The 14,681-nt window shown below is 31.7% G+C and overlaps 1 non-coding gene across 1 annotated transcript; it reads right to left on the bottom strand.

The window, feature by feature from the left end:
- Positions 1-14,219: 14,219 nt before the first annotated feature.
- Positions 14,220-14,327, bottom strand: LOC130952398 (small nucleolar RNA R71). Its single transcript, XR_009074579.1, has one exon. It is a non-coding gene; the product is annotated as a small nucleolar RNA R71 (small nucleolar RNA).
- Positions 14,328-14,681: the final 354 nt, after the last annotated feature.

Here is a 14,681-nt window from a genome sequence, read left to right as displayed (position 1 = left end):
TTTAGAGTGTAGTTGATATATTGTCTAAAAATTTACGATGCATGTTCAGGAGGGTATTTCTCTCATTTTTTAGCTAAGGGGTAGATAGTAATCCCGTCCATAATTATTAAAATCGGACCAGACCAACACTGATAGAGGAGAGGACAAGGAGGTGGAGATTGGAGTTTATGAGATCAAGGGTGGTGATTGGAAGGGTGGCCTTCTTGTTCAAGGAATTGAAGTTAGGCCTAAACAATGCGTCCATGCAAATAATACCATATAAATGGAAGAATACAGAAGAGGAGCCTAAACCATGTAGTCTTCATGGTTGTTCATCTTCAAAGCCATGACCAAATTGTTGTCATTTCCAAATGGTGGTGTCTTTTCTTTGGGTCCAATATGATGCTTCACCATTTACTAGTACGAGCGAAGGAAGGAATATGTTAGATTCCTAATAAGATTCTGTATTTACAAATCAGCCAAATTATTTATCTTTCGTAATATGATACACAGTAAAAAAATATTTTACAATTTTTATCATTTTAACATTTGCTAATAAATCTCACTCTTCAAGTTAATAAAACTTTTAGATACTAGAGCAGTTGTGTTGATCTTTTTCTGTATCCTTGCAAACAAAGCTATTATTTATATTTTATTGGCCTTTGCTATGGTGAATATTTTTTGTTTCTCATCTAATGAACTTAGCTGGCTGAAGTTAGAGTGAGATACTTATTCGTGACATGGGAACAGGTTTTGGTGTCTTGACAGAGAGTCAACTAGTCAAGTTTGGTGACTCTATTATCTGATATAATTAATCTTGATGACATATTTAGCAAGCAATTATTTTTAGTCTATCGGTTAGTATGGCCTTGAGGCCCCTTTTTTGTGAATAATTTTTTCAGTAATTTATCGTGATTCTTCTTTTGTTATGGATTGGACATAGATTTTATCTTTCACAACTTTGTCATGGTATGGATTTTATCTTTCACAACTTTGCCATGGTATGTCAAATTTGTTAAGAGGTGAATTGTACGTTTGATTACCAAAAACTTAACAAAGTATCTATAGTATTAGGTAATATAAGATTTAGAGTGTAGTTGATATATTGTCTAAAAATTTACGATGCATGTTCAGTAGGGTATTTCTCTCATTTTAGAGCTAAGGGGCAGATAGTAATCTCGTTCATAGTTGTTAAAATCGGACTAGACTGCCGATTCGACCGAAAAATTAGTAAATTGGACCATGTACCGATCCGGTTTAATATGCTGACCGTTTAACGAATTAAACTCGTTAAAATCGATACGGACCGATTAAACCGACACAAATTTGAACCGAACCGGTCTGGTCAACAAGCGCAGTAAATGATCAACCCGCGGGGTTGATGACGTCATGCTGATGTCAGCGTGCGGAGCTGAAAAATTTTTTAGAAATGGAATGCAAGGAAGGAGTCGAACTTGGCTCTTCTCAAATGAAGACCAAGCTAACTACCATTACACTAATTTGTTCTTTTAATTTAACTTATGCTTTTTATAATATATACTGTATGTTATATAATATCCTAACTAATATATATATATATCAATATTTTTATATTCAACATTTTTTAAATTAAATATTTTTAAATTGAAGTATAAATTAATTAATTTAAAAAAAAATAATAATTAACATAAAAATAAAAGAAAAACTATTTATTCTAAGAAGAAAAATAACTTTATATATAATTTTTTAATTATATAAAGATATTTAGATTTTAAAATAATTTTTTGGATATAGTTTATAAATTGTTATTCTTATTGTTCCAATTAAGATACTATTATAGTATTATGGACTAATTTTATATCTATCTTTCTATTAGTTATTTATAGAATTCGAAACTTAATTATTTTTAAAATATTAGTAAAAATATGTATTTTAAATTTTAATGTTAAGTTTTTTACTATTTTATATTTTTTATTTACATAAGCGGTTTTACCGGTTGGACCAATAACTCATCGGTTGAACATATAAACTAATAAACTAGTAACTTGACCAGTTCAATCACCGGTTTATACGATATAAATGGAAGAATATAGAAGAGGAGCCTAAACCATGTAGTCTTCATGGTTGTTCATCTTCAAAGCCATGACCAAATTGTTGTCATTTCCAAGTGGTGGTGTCTTTTCTTTGGTCCAATATGATGCTTTACCATTTACTAGTACGAGCGAAGGAAGGAATATGTTAGATTTGTAATAAGATTCTATATTTACAAATCAGCCGAATTATTTACTTTTTGTAATATGATAAACAGTAAAGAAATAACATTTTACAATTTTTATCATTTTAACATTTGTTAATAAATCTCACTCTTCAAGTTAATAAAACTTTTAGATACTAGGGCAGTTGTGTTGATCTATTTCTGTATCCCTGTAAACAAAGCAATTATTTATGTTTTATAGGCCTTTGCTATGGTGAATATTTTTTGTTTCTCATCTGATCAACTTGCCTGGCTGAAGCTAGAGTGAGATACATATTCGTGACATGGGAACAGGTTTCTGTGTCTTGGCAGAAGAGTCAACTAGTCAAGTTTGGTGACTCTATTGTCTGATATAGTTAATCTTGATGACATATTTAGCAAGCAATTATTTTTAGTCTATCGGTTAGTATGGCCTTGAGGCCCCCTTTTTTGTGAATAATTTATTCAGTAATTATCGTGATTCTTCTTTTGTTATGGATTGGACATAGATTTTATCTTTCACAACTTTATCATGGTATGGATTTTATCTTTCACAACTTTGCCATGGTATGTCAATTTGTTAAGAGGTGAATTGTACGTTTGATTACCGAAAACATAATAAAGTATCTATAGTATTAGGTAATATAAGGTTTAGAGTGTAGTTGATATATTGTCTAAATATTTATGATGCATGTTCAGGAGGGTATTTCTCTCATTTTAGAGCTAAGGGGAAGATAGTAATCTCGTCCATAGTTGTTAATATTGGACTAGACCGCTGATTCGACCGGAAAACCTGTAAATCGGACCATGTACCGGTCCGATTTAATATACTGACCGTTTAACGAATTAAACTGGTTAAAATCGATACAGACCAATTAAACCGACACAAATCGATCAAAATCGGCACAATTTTGAACCGAACCGGTCTGGTCAACAAGCGCAATCAATGGTCAACCCGCGGGGTTGATGACGTCATGCTGATGTCAGCGTGCGGGGTTGGGAATTTTTTAGAAATGGAATGCAAGGAAGGAGTCGCACTTGGCTCTTCTCAAATGAAGACCAAGCTAACTACCACTGCACTAATTTGTTCTTTTAATTTAACTTATGCTTTTTATAATATATATTGTATGTTATATAATATCTTAACTAATATATATATATATATATATATATATATATATATTTTAAATTAAATATTTTTTAATTAAAGTATAAATTAATTAATTTTAAAATAAAAGTAATAATTAACATAAAAATAAAATAAAAACTATTTATTCTAAGAAGAAAAATAAATTTATATATAATTATTTAATTATATATAGATATTTAGACTTTAAAATTATTTTTTGGATATAGTTTATAAATTGTTATTCTTATTGTGTCCAATTAAGATACTATTATAGTATTTTGGACTAATTTTATATCTATCATTCTATTAGTTATTTATAGAATTTGAGACTTAATAATTCTTAACATATTAGTAAAAATATGTATTTTAAATTTTAAGGTTAAGTTTTTTACTATTTTATATTTTTTATTTACATAAGCAGTTTTACCGCTTAGACCAATAACTCATCAGTTGAACCTATAAACTAATAAACCAGAAACTTGACCGGTTCAATCACCAGTTTATACCATATAAATGGAAGAATATAGAAGAGGAGCCTAAACCATGTAGTCTTCATGGTTGTTCATCTTCAAAGCCATGACCAAATTGTTGTCATTTCCAAGTGGTGGTGTCTTTTCTTTGGGTCCAATCTGATGCTTTACCATTTACTAGTACGAGCGAAGGAAGGAATATGTTAGATTCCTAGTAAGATTCTGTATTTACAAATCAGCCGAATTATTTATATTTTGTAATATGATACACAGTAAAAAAATAACATTTTACAATTTTTATCATTTTAACATTTGCTAATAAATCTCACTCTTTAAGTTAATAAAACTTTTAGATACTAGGGCAGTTGTGTTGATCTATTTCTGTATCCTTGAAAACAAAGCTATTATTAATATTTTATAGGGCTTCGCTATGGTGAATATTTTTTGTTTCTCTTCTGAAGAACTTAGGTGGCTGAAGCTAGAGTGAGATACTTATTCGTGACATGGGAACATGTTTTTATGTCTTGGCAAAAGAGTCAACTAGTCAAGTTTGGTGACTCTATTGTCTGATATAATTAATCTTGATGACATATTTAGCAAGCAATTATTTTTAGTCTATCGGTTAGTATGGCCTTGAGGCCCCTTTTTTGTGAATAATTTTTTCAGTAATTTATCGTGATTCTTCTTTTGTTATGGATTGGACCTGAATTTTATCTTTCACAACTTTGTCATGATATGGATTTTAACTTTCAAAACTTTGCCATGGTATGTCAAATTTGTTAAGAAGTGAATTATATGTTTGATTACTGAAAACATAATAAAGTATCTATAGTATTAGGTAATATAAGATTTAGAGTGTAGTTGATATATTGTCTAAAAATTTCTGATTCATGTTCAGGAGGGTATTTCTCTCATTTTAGAGCTAAGGGAAAGATAGTAATCTCGTCCATAGTTGTTAAAATCGGACTAGACCGCCGATTCGACCAAAAAACAAGTAAATCAGACCATGTACCGGTCCGGTTTAATATACTGACCGTTTAATGAATTAAACTGGTTAAAATCGATACAGACTGATTAAACCGACACAAATCGATCAAAATCGGCACAAATTTGAACCGAATCGGTCTGGTCAACAAGCGCAGTCAGTGGTCAACCCGCGGAATTGATGACGTCATGCTGATGTCAGCGTGCGGGGTCGGGGTTGGGAAATTTTTTAGAAATGGAATGCAAGGAAGGAGTCGAACTTGGCTCTTCTTAAATGAAGACCAAGCTAACTACCACTGCACTAATTTGTTCTTTTAATTTAACTTATGCTTTTTATAATATATATATATATATATATATATATATATATATATATATATATATATATATATATATATATATAGACACACACACATGCTTAATTCAATATTTTATATTCAACATTTTTTAAATTAATATTTTTTAATTAAAGTATAAATTAATTAATTTTAAAATAAAAATAATAATTAACATAAAAATAAAATAAAAACTATTTATTCCAAGAAGAAAAATAAATTTATATATAATTATTTAATTATATATAGATATTTAGACTTTAAAATTTTTTTTGGATATAGTTTATAAATTGTTATTTTTATTGTGTCCAATTAAGATACTATTATAGTATTATGGACTAATTTTATATCTATCATTCTATTAGTTATTTATAGAATTTGAGACTTAATAATTCTTAACATATTAGTAAAAATATGTATTTTAAATTTTAAGGTTAAGTTTTTTACTATTTTATATTTTTTATTTACATAAGCAGTTTTACCGGTTAGACCAATAACTCATCAGTTGAACCTATAAACTAATAAACCAGAAACTTGACCGGTTCAATCACCAGTTTATACCATATAAATGGAAGAATATAGAAGAGGAGCCTAAACCATGTAGTCTTCATGGTTGTTCATCTTCAAAGCCATGACCAAATTGTTGTCATTTCCAAGTGGTGGTGTCTTTTCTTTGGGTCCAATCTGATGCTTTACCATTTACTAGTACGAGCGAAGGAAGGAATATGTTAGATTCCTAGTAAGATTCTGTATTTACAAATCAGCCGAATTATTTATTTTTTGTAATATGATACACAGTAAAAAAATAACATTTTACAATTTTTATCATTTTAACATTTGCTAATAAATCTCACTCTTTAAGTTAATAAAACTTTTAGATACTAGGGCAGTTGTGTTGATCTATTTCTGTATCCTTGAAAACAAAGCTATTATTAATATTTTATAGGCCTTTGCTATGGTGAATATTTTTTGTTTCTCTTCTGATGAACTTAGGTGGCTGAAGCTAGAGTGAGATACTTATTCGTGACATGGGAACATGTTTTTATGTCTTGGCAAAAGAGTCAACTAGTCAAGTTTGGTGACTCTATTGTCTGATATAATTAATCTTGATGATATATTTAGCAAGCAATTATTTTTAGTCTATCGGTTAGTATGGCCTTGAGGCCCCCTTTTTTGTGAATAATTTTTTCAGTAATTTATCGTGATTCTTCTTTTGTTATGGATTAGACCTGGATTTTATCTTTCACAACTTTGTCATGGTATGGATTTTAACTTTCAAAACTTTGCCATGGTATGTCAAATTTGTTAAGAAGTGAATTGTACGTTTGATTACCGAAAACATAATAAAGTATCTATAGTATTAGGTAATATAAGATTTAGAGTGTAGTTGATATATTGTCTAAAAATTTATGATTCATGTTCAGGAGGGTATTTCTCTCATTTTAGAGCTAAGGGGAAGATAGTAATCTCGTCCATAGTTCTTAAAATCGGACTAGACCGCCGACTCGACCAAAAAACAAGTAAATCGGACCATGTACCGGTCCGGTTTAATATACTGATCGTTTAACGAATTAAACTGGTTAAAATCGATACAGACTGATTAAACCGACACAAATCGATCAAAATCGGCACAAATTTGAACCGAATCGGTATGGTCAACAAGCGCAGTCAATGGTCAACCCGCAGGATTGATGACGTCATGCTGAGGTCAGCGTGCGGGGTTGGGACATTTTTTAGAAATGGAATGCAAGGAAGGAGTCGAACTTGCCTCTTCTCAAATGAAGACCAAGCTAACTACCACTGCACTAATTTGTTCTTTTAATTTAACTTATGCTTTTTATAATATATATATATATATATATATATATATATATATATATATATATATATATATATATATATATATATATATATATATATATATAGACACACACACACATGCTTAATTCAATATTTTTATATTCAACATTTTTTAAATTAAATATTTTTTAATTAAAGTATAAATTAATTAATTTTAAAATAAAAATAATAATTAACATAAAAATAAAATAAAAACTATTTATTCCAAGAAGAAAAATAAATTTATATATAATTATTTAGTTATATAAAGATATTTAGACTTTAAAATTATTTTTTGGATATTGTTTATAAATTGTTATTCTTATTGCGTCCAATTAAGATACTATTATAGTATTATGGACTAATTTTATATCTATCTTTCTATTAGTTATTTATAGAATTTGAGACTTAATAATTCTTAATATATTAGTAAAAATATGTATTTTAAATTTTAATGTTAAGTTTTTTACTATTTTATATTTTTTATTTACATAAGCGATTTTACCGGTTTGACCAATAACTCATCGGTTGAATCTATAAACTAATAAACCAGAAATTTGACCGGTTCAATCACTGGTTTATACCATATAAATGGAAGAATATAGAAGAGGAGCCTAAACCATGTAGTCTTCATGGTTGTTCATCTTTAAAGCCATGACCAAATTGTTGTCATTTCCAAGTGGTGGTGTCTTTTTTTTGGGTCCAATCTGATGCTTTACCATTTACTAGTACGAGCGAAGGAAGGAATATGTTAGATTCCTAATAAGATTCTGTATTTACAAATCAGTCGAATTATTTACATTTTGTAATATGATACACTGTAAAAAAAAAATAACATTTTACAATTTTTATCATTTAACATTTGCTAATAAATCTCACTCTTCAAGTTAATAAATCTTTTATATACTAGAGCAGTTGTGTTGATCTATTTCTGTGTCCTTAAAAACAAAGCTATTATTTATATTTTATAGGTCTTTGCTTTGGTGAATATTTTTTGTTTCTCATCTGATGAACTTAGGTGGCTGAAGCTAGAGTGAGATACTTATTCGTGACATGGGAACATGTTTTTATGTCTTGGCAAAAGAGTCAACTACTCAAGTTTGGTATTAATCTTGATGACATATTTAGCAAGCAATTATTTTTAGTCTATCGGTTAGTATGGCATTGAGGCTCCCTTTTTTGTGAATAATTTTTTCAGTAATTTATTGTGATTCTTCTTTTGTTATGGATTGGACCTGGATTTTATCTTTCAAAACTTTGTCATGGTATGGATTTTAACTTTCAAAACTTTGCCATGGTATGTCAAATTTGTTAAGAGGTGAATTGTACGTTTGATTACCGAAAACATAATAAAGTATCTATAGTATTAGGTAATATAAGATTTAGAGTGTAGTTGATATATTGTCTAAAAATTTATGATGCATGTTCAGGAGGGTATTTCTCTCATTTTAGAGCTAAGGGGAAGATAGTAATCTCGTCTATAGTTGTTAAAATCGGACTAGACCGCCGATTCGACCGAAAAACCAGTAAATCGGACCATGTAGCGGTCCAGTTTAATATACTGACCGTTTAACGAATTAAACTGGTTAAAATCGATACAGACTGATTAAACCGACACAAATCGATCAAAATCGGCACAAATTTAAATCGAACCAGTCTGGTTAACAAGCGCAGTCAATGGTCAACCCGCGGGGTTGATGACGTTATGCTGATGTCAGCGTGCGGGGTTGGAAAATTTTTTAGAAATGGAATGCAAGGAAGGAGTCGAACTTGGCTCTTCTCAAATGAAGACCAAGCTAACTACCACTGAACTAATTTGTTCTTTTAATTTAACTTATGCTTTTTATAATATATATTGTATGTTATATAATATCCTAACTAATATATATATATATATATATATATATATATATATATTTTTTTTTAATTAAAGTATAAATTAATTAATTTTAAAATAAAAATAATAATTAACATAATAATAAAATAAGAACTATTTATTCTAAGAAGAAAAATAAATTTATATATAATTATTTAATTATATAAAGATATTTAGACTTTAAAATTATTTTTTGGATATAGTTTATAAATTGTTATTCTTATTGTGTCCAATTAAGATACTATTATAGTATTATGGACTAATTTTATATCTATCTTTCTATTAGTTATTTATAGAATTTGAGAATTAATAATTCTTAACATATTAGTAAAAATATGTATTTTAAATTTTAATGTTAAGTTTTTTACTATTTTATATTTTTTATTTACATAAGCGGTTTTACCGGTTGGACCAATAACTCATCGGTTGAATCTATAAACTAATAAACCAGAAACTTAACCAGTTTAATCACCGGTTTATACCATATAAATGGAAGAACATAAAAGAGGAGCCTAAACTATGTAGTCTTCATGGTTGTTCATCTTCAAAACCATGACCAAATTGTTGTCATTTCCAAGTGGTGGTGTTTTTTCTTTGGGTCCAATCTGATGCTTTACCATTTACTAGTACGAGCGAAGGAAGGAATATGTTAGATTCCTAGTAAGATTCTATATTTATAAATCAGCTGAATTATTTACTTTTTGTAGTATGATACACAGTAAAGAAATAACATTTTACAATTTTTATCATTTTTACATTTGCTAATAAATCTCACTCTTCAAGTTAATAAAACTTTTAGATACTAGGGCATTTGTGTTGATCTATTTTTGTATCCTTGCATACAAAGCTATTATTTATATTTTATAGGCTTTGCTATGGTGAATATTTTTTTGTTTCTCATGTGATGAACTTAGGTGGCTAAAGCTATAGTGGGATACTTATTCGTGACATGAAAACAAGTTTTTGTGTCTTGGCAGAAGAGTCAACTAGTCAAGTTTGGTGACTCTATTGTCTGCTATAATTAATCTTGATGACATATTTAGCAAGCAATTATTTTTAGTCTATTGGTTAGTATGGCCTTGAGGCTCCCTTTTTTGTGAATAATTTTTTCAGCAATTTATCGTGATTCTTCTTTTGTTATGGATTGGACCTGGATTTTATCTTTCAAAACTTTGCCATGGTATAGATTTTATCTTTCACAACTTTGCCATGGTATGTCAAATTTGTTAAGAGGTGAATTGTACGTTTGATTACCGAAAACATAATAATGTATCTATAGTATTAGGTAATATAAGATTTAGAGTGTAGTTGATATATTGTTTAAAAATTTACGATGCATATTCAGGAGGGTATTTTTGTCATTTTAGAGCTAAGGGGCATATAGTAATCTCGTCCCTCTTGTTTCATTATTCATCTTCTTCTTTTTATCATATCTTGTGATCTAGAGCTCCGATTGGCGTGTTGTTTGTAACCACGCAAAACTTTTGTCGAGATCTTTATTTCTATCTAAACAAAGTGGTAAGAAATTCGAAATTCATGCTTCACTTCTCTGCCCCAACATAATTTCGAGTTTTGGCTTTTGGAAAATTGAGATTCTTCATGATTTTATTGTTTAGAGATAATCTAGCATTGGATTATTATTAGATTTTGTCCCAAATATCATTGAAAAAGGTAAAGATTCTCTAAACCTTTGTGGTTTATGGAATTTATGAGCCGTAGTATTAATTTTGGGTATATTGCATGGAATTAGATTGAATTGATGTTGTTTAGAGCTTGAATTTGGCATTGGAGTATGATGAGCGGATAATTTATACGCTTTTTGGCATTGTTTTTAGTATGTTTTTAGTAGGATTTAGTTAGTTTTTAGTATACTTTTTATTAGTTTTTAGTTAAAATTCACTTTTCTGGACTTTACTATGAGTTTGTGTGTTTTTCTGTGATTTCAGGTATTTTCTGGCTGAAATTAAGGGACCTGAGCAAAAATCTGATTCAGAGACTGAAAAGGACTGCAGATGCTGTTGGATTCTGACCTCCCTGCACTCGAAGTGGATTTTCTGGAGCTACAGAAGCTCAATTGGCGCGCTCTCAACGGCGTTGGAAAGTAGACATCCTGGGCTTTCCAGCAATATATGATAGTCCATACTTTGCCCAAGATTTGATGGCCCAAACCGGGGTACAAAGTCACCCTTAGGAATTTCAGCGTTAAACGCCGGAACTGGCACCAAAGTGGGAGTTAAACGCCCAAACTGGCACAAAAGCGGGCGTTTAACTCCAAGAAAAGTCTCTACACGAAAATGCTTCATTGCTCAGCCCAAGCACACACCAAGTGGGCCCAGAAGTGGATTTTTATGTCATTTACTCATCTCTGTACACCCTAGGCTACTAGTTCTCTATATATAGGACCTTTTACTATTGTATTTTAATCTTGGTTCTTCTGGTTCCCTCTCTGGGGCCGAAACCAATGATCACTTTTGTTCTTATGTATTTTCAACGGTGGAGTTTCTACACACCATAGATTAAGGTGTGGAGCTCTGCTGTACCTCGAGTATTAATGCAATTACTATTGTTCTTCTATTCAATTCCGCTTGTTCTTTGTCCAAGATATCACTTGTTCTTCAACTTGATGAATGTGATAATCCGTGACACTCATCATCATTCTCACCTATGAACGTGTGACTGACAACCACCTCCGTTCTACCTTAGATTGGGTGAATATCTCTTGGATTCTTTAACCGGAATCTTCGTGGTATAGGCAAGAACTGATGGCGGCATTCAAGAGAATCCGGAAGGTCTAACCTTGTCTGTGGTATTCTGAGTAGGATTCAATGATTGGATGACTGTGACGTGCTTCAAACTCCTAGCAGGCGGGGCGTTAGTGACAGACGCAAAAGAATCAATGGATTCTATTCCGGCCTGACCGAGAACCGACAGATGGATAGCCGTGCCGTGACAGGGTGCGTTGAACATTTCCACTGAGAGAATGGGAGGTAGCCACTGATAACGGTGAAACCCTTGCATAAGCTTGCCATGGAAAGGAGTAGGAAGGATTGGATGAAGACAGTAGGAAAGCAGAGAGACGGAAGGGAAGGCATCTTCATACGCTTGTCTGAAGTTCCTACCAATGAATTACATAAGTATCTCTATCTTTATCTTTATGTTTTATTCGTTCATCACCATACCCATTTGAGTTTGCCTGACTAAGATTTACAAGGTGACCATAGCTTGCTTCATACCAACAATCTCCGTGGGATCGACCCTTACTCGCGTAAGGTTTATTACTTGGACGACCCAGTGCACTTGCTGGTTAGTTGTGCGAAGTTGTAGTGATCACAATTTCGCGCACCAAGTTTTTGGCGCCGTTGCCGGGGATTGTTCGAGTATGGACAACTGACGGTTCATCTTGTTGCTTAGATTAGGTGTTTTTCTTCAGAGTTCTTAAGAATGAATTCTAGTGTTTCAAGGTGATGTTCTTATCATCACTAAAGCTGATTGATCTTCATCAATTTAGCTCTTGAATGCAATGTCCTACTGAAGCTTGGCTGGCCATGTCTAATTCCTTTAGACTGAAGCTTTAGACTAACATTGCATGATTCCTGGAATTCTCATTAAGAATTTTGATATCTTTTTCCACTTAATTTTCAAAAAAAAAAAAAAAACACAAAAAAAATTACAAAATCATAAAATCCAAAAATTTCTCGTTTGAGTCTAGTGTCTCATTTTAAGTTTGGTGTCAATTGCATGCATTCATTCATGTGTCTTAAGGATCTTCAAGTAATTCTTGATTATTTCTTACTCTGATCTTTGAATTCTCTTGACTTGAGTGTTTATGTGTCTCATATGCATTTTCATTAGTGTCAGTAGTATATAAACTGCTAAGTTTGGTGTCTTGCATGCATTGTTATTTAATTTTAGTTGCATTTTGATTATTAAAAATCCAAAAATATTTTTAATTTGTGTCTTCTCGAGTCAATAATACAGAGAATTAAAGATTCAGAACATACAGCAGAGGAATTACACAGAAAAAGCTGGGCGTTCAAAACGCCCAGTGAAGAAGGACAGACTGGCGTTTAAACGCCAGCCAGGGTGCCTGGTTGGGCGTTTAACGCCCAAACAGGTAGTGCATTGGGTGTTAAACGCCAGAATGTGCACCATTCTGGGCGTTTAACGCCAGGATGGCACAAGGGGGAGTATTTTGTTTTCAAATCAATTTTTTTTAAGTTTTCAAAGTTTTTCAAAATCAAATCTTTTTCAAATCATATCTTTTCAATCAAATGTTTTCAAAATCAATTTCTTTCCTTTTTCAAAGATACTTGCTACCAATTAATGATTTGATTCAACATTTCAAGTATGTTGCCTTTTCTGTTGAGAAAGGTTTAATGTTTGAATCATATCTTTTCTTGTTAGGCAAGTCATTAATTTTTAAAATCAAATCTTTTTAAAATTGTTTTCAAATCATATCTTCTCAATCACATGTTTTTAAAACCAATCATATCTTCTTAACCTCATCTTTTTCAAAATAGTTTTCAATCAAATCTTTTTGAATTCTAATTTCAAAATTTTTTCAAAAAATCACTTGATTCTTTTTCCACTTTGAGTTTTCGAAAATTATCAATCAATTTTTCAAAATGTTTTTAAAAACTTTTTAATTAATTTTCGAAAATTCTCTTCCCCTCTTCCCACATCCTTCTATTTATGGAGTACCACTCCTTCTCAATGCACAATTCAAACTCTATCTGATTAAGTTCGAATTCTTCTACCTCTTTCTTCTATTTTTCTGTTCCTCTGACACCTCAAGGAATCTCTATACTGTGACATAGAGGATTCTACATTTTCTTGTTCTCTTCTCTTTCATATGAGCAGGAGCAAAAACAAAAGTATTCTTGTTGAGGCTGATCCTGAACCTGAAAGGACCTTGAAGAGAAAGCTAAGAGAAGCCAAAGCACAACTCTCTGTAGAGGACCTAACAGAAATCTTCAAAGAAGAAGAACACATGGCAGCCGAAAACAACAACAATGCCAACAATGCAAGGAAGGTGCTGGGTGACTTTACTGCACCTACTCCCGACTTTTATGGGAGAAGCATCTCTATCCCTGCCATTGGAGCAAACAACTTTGAGCTTAAGCCTCAATTAGTTTCTCTAATGCAACAGAATTGCAAGTTTCATGGACTTCCATTGGAAGATCCTCATCAGTTTTTGGCTGAGTTCTTGCAAATCTGTGACACTGTCAAGACCAATGGGGTTGACCCTGAGGTCTACAGACTTATGCTATTCCCTTTTGCTGTAAGAGACAGAGCTAGGACATGGTTGGACTCTCAACCTAAAGAAAGCCTGGACTCATGGGAAAAGCTAGTCAATGCCTTCTTGGCAAAGTTCTTTCCACCTCAAAAATTGAGTAAGCTTAGAGTGGAAGTCCAAACCTTCAGACAGAAGGATGGAGAATCCCTCTATGAAGCTTGGGAAAGATACAAACAATTGATCAGAAAATGTCCCTCTGACATGCTTTCTGAATGGAGCATCATAGGTATTTTCTATGATGGTCTCTCTGAACTATCCAAGATGTCTTTGGATAGCTCTGCTGGAGGATCTCTTCATCTGAAGAAGACGCCTACAGAAGCTCAAGAACTAATTGAAATGGTTGCAAATAACCAATTCATGTACACTTCTGAAAGGAATCCTGTGAACAATGGGGCAAATCAGAAGAAAAGAGTTCTTGAGATTGATACTCTGAATGCCATTCTGGCTCAGAACAAGATATTGACTCAACAAGTCAATGGGCGTGCACTGACCTCCAATGAGTTCCCTAAAGAGGAACCATGGGAATCTGAGGCTCAAAATGAGACCATAGAGATTCTATTG

The sequence above is a fragment of the Arachis stenosperma genome, chromosome 9 (assembly GCF_014773155.1).
Source record: "Arachis stenosperma cultivar V10309 chromosome 9, arast.V10309.gnm1.PFL2, whole genome shotgun sequence".
Lineage (NCBI taxonomy): Eukaryota > Viridiplantae > Streptophyta > Magnoliopsida > Fabales > Fabaceae > Arachis > Arachis stenosperma.
Note: the sequence above shows the minus strand (reverse complement) of the source record. Positions and strands in the feature narration are given on the sequence as shown.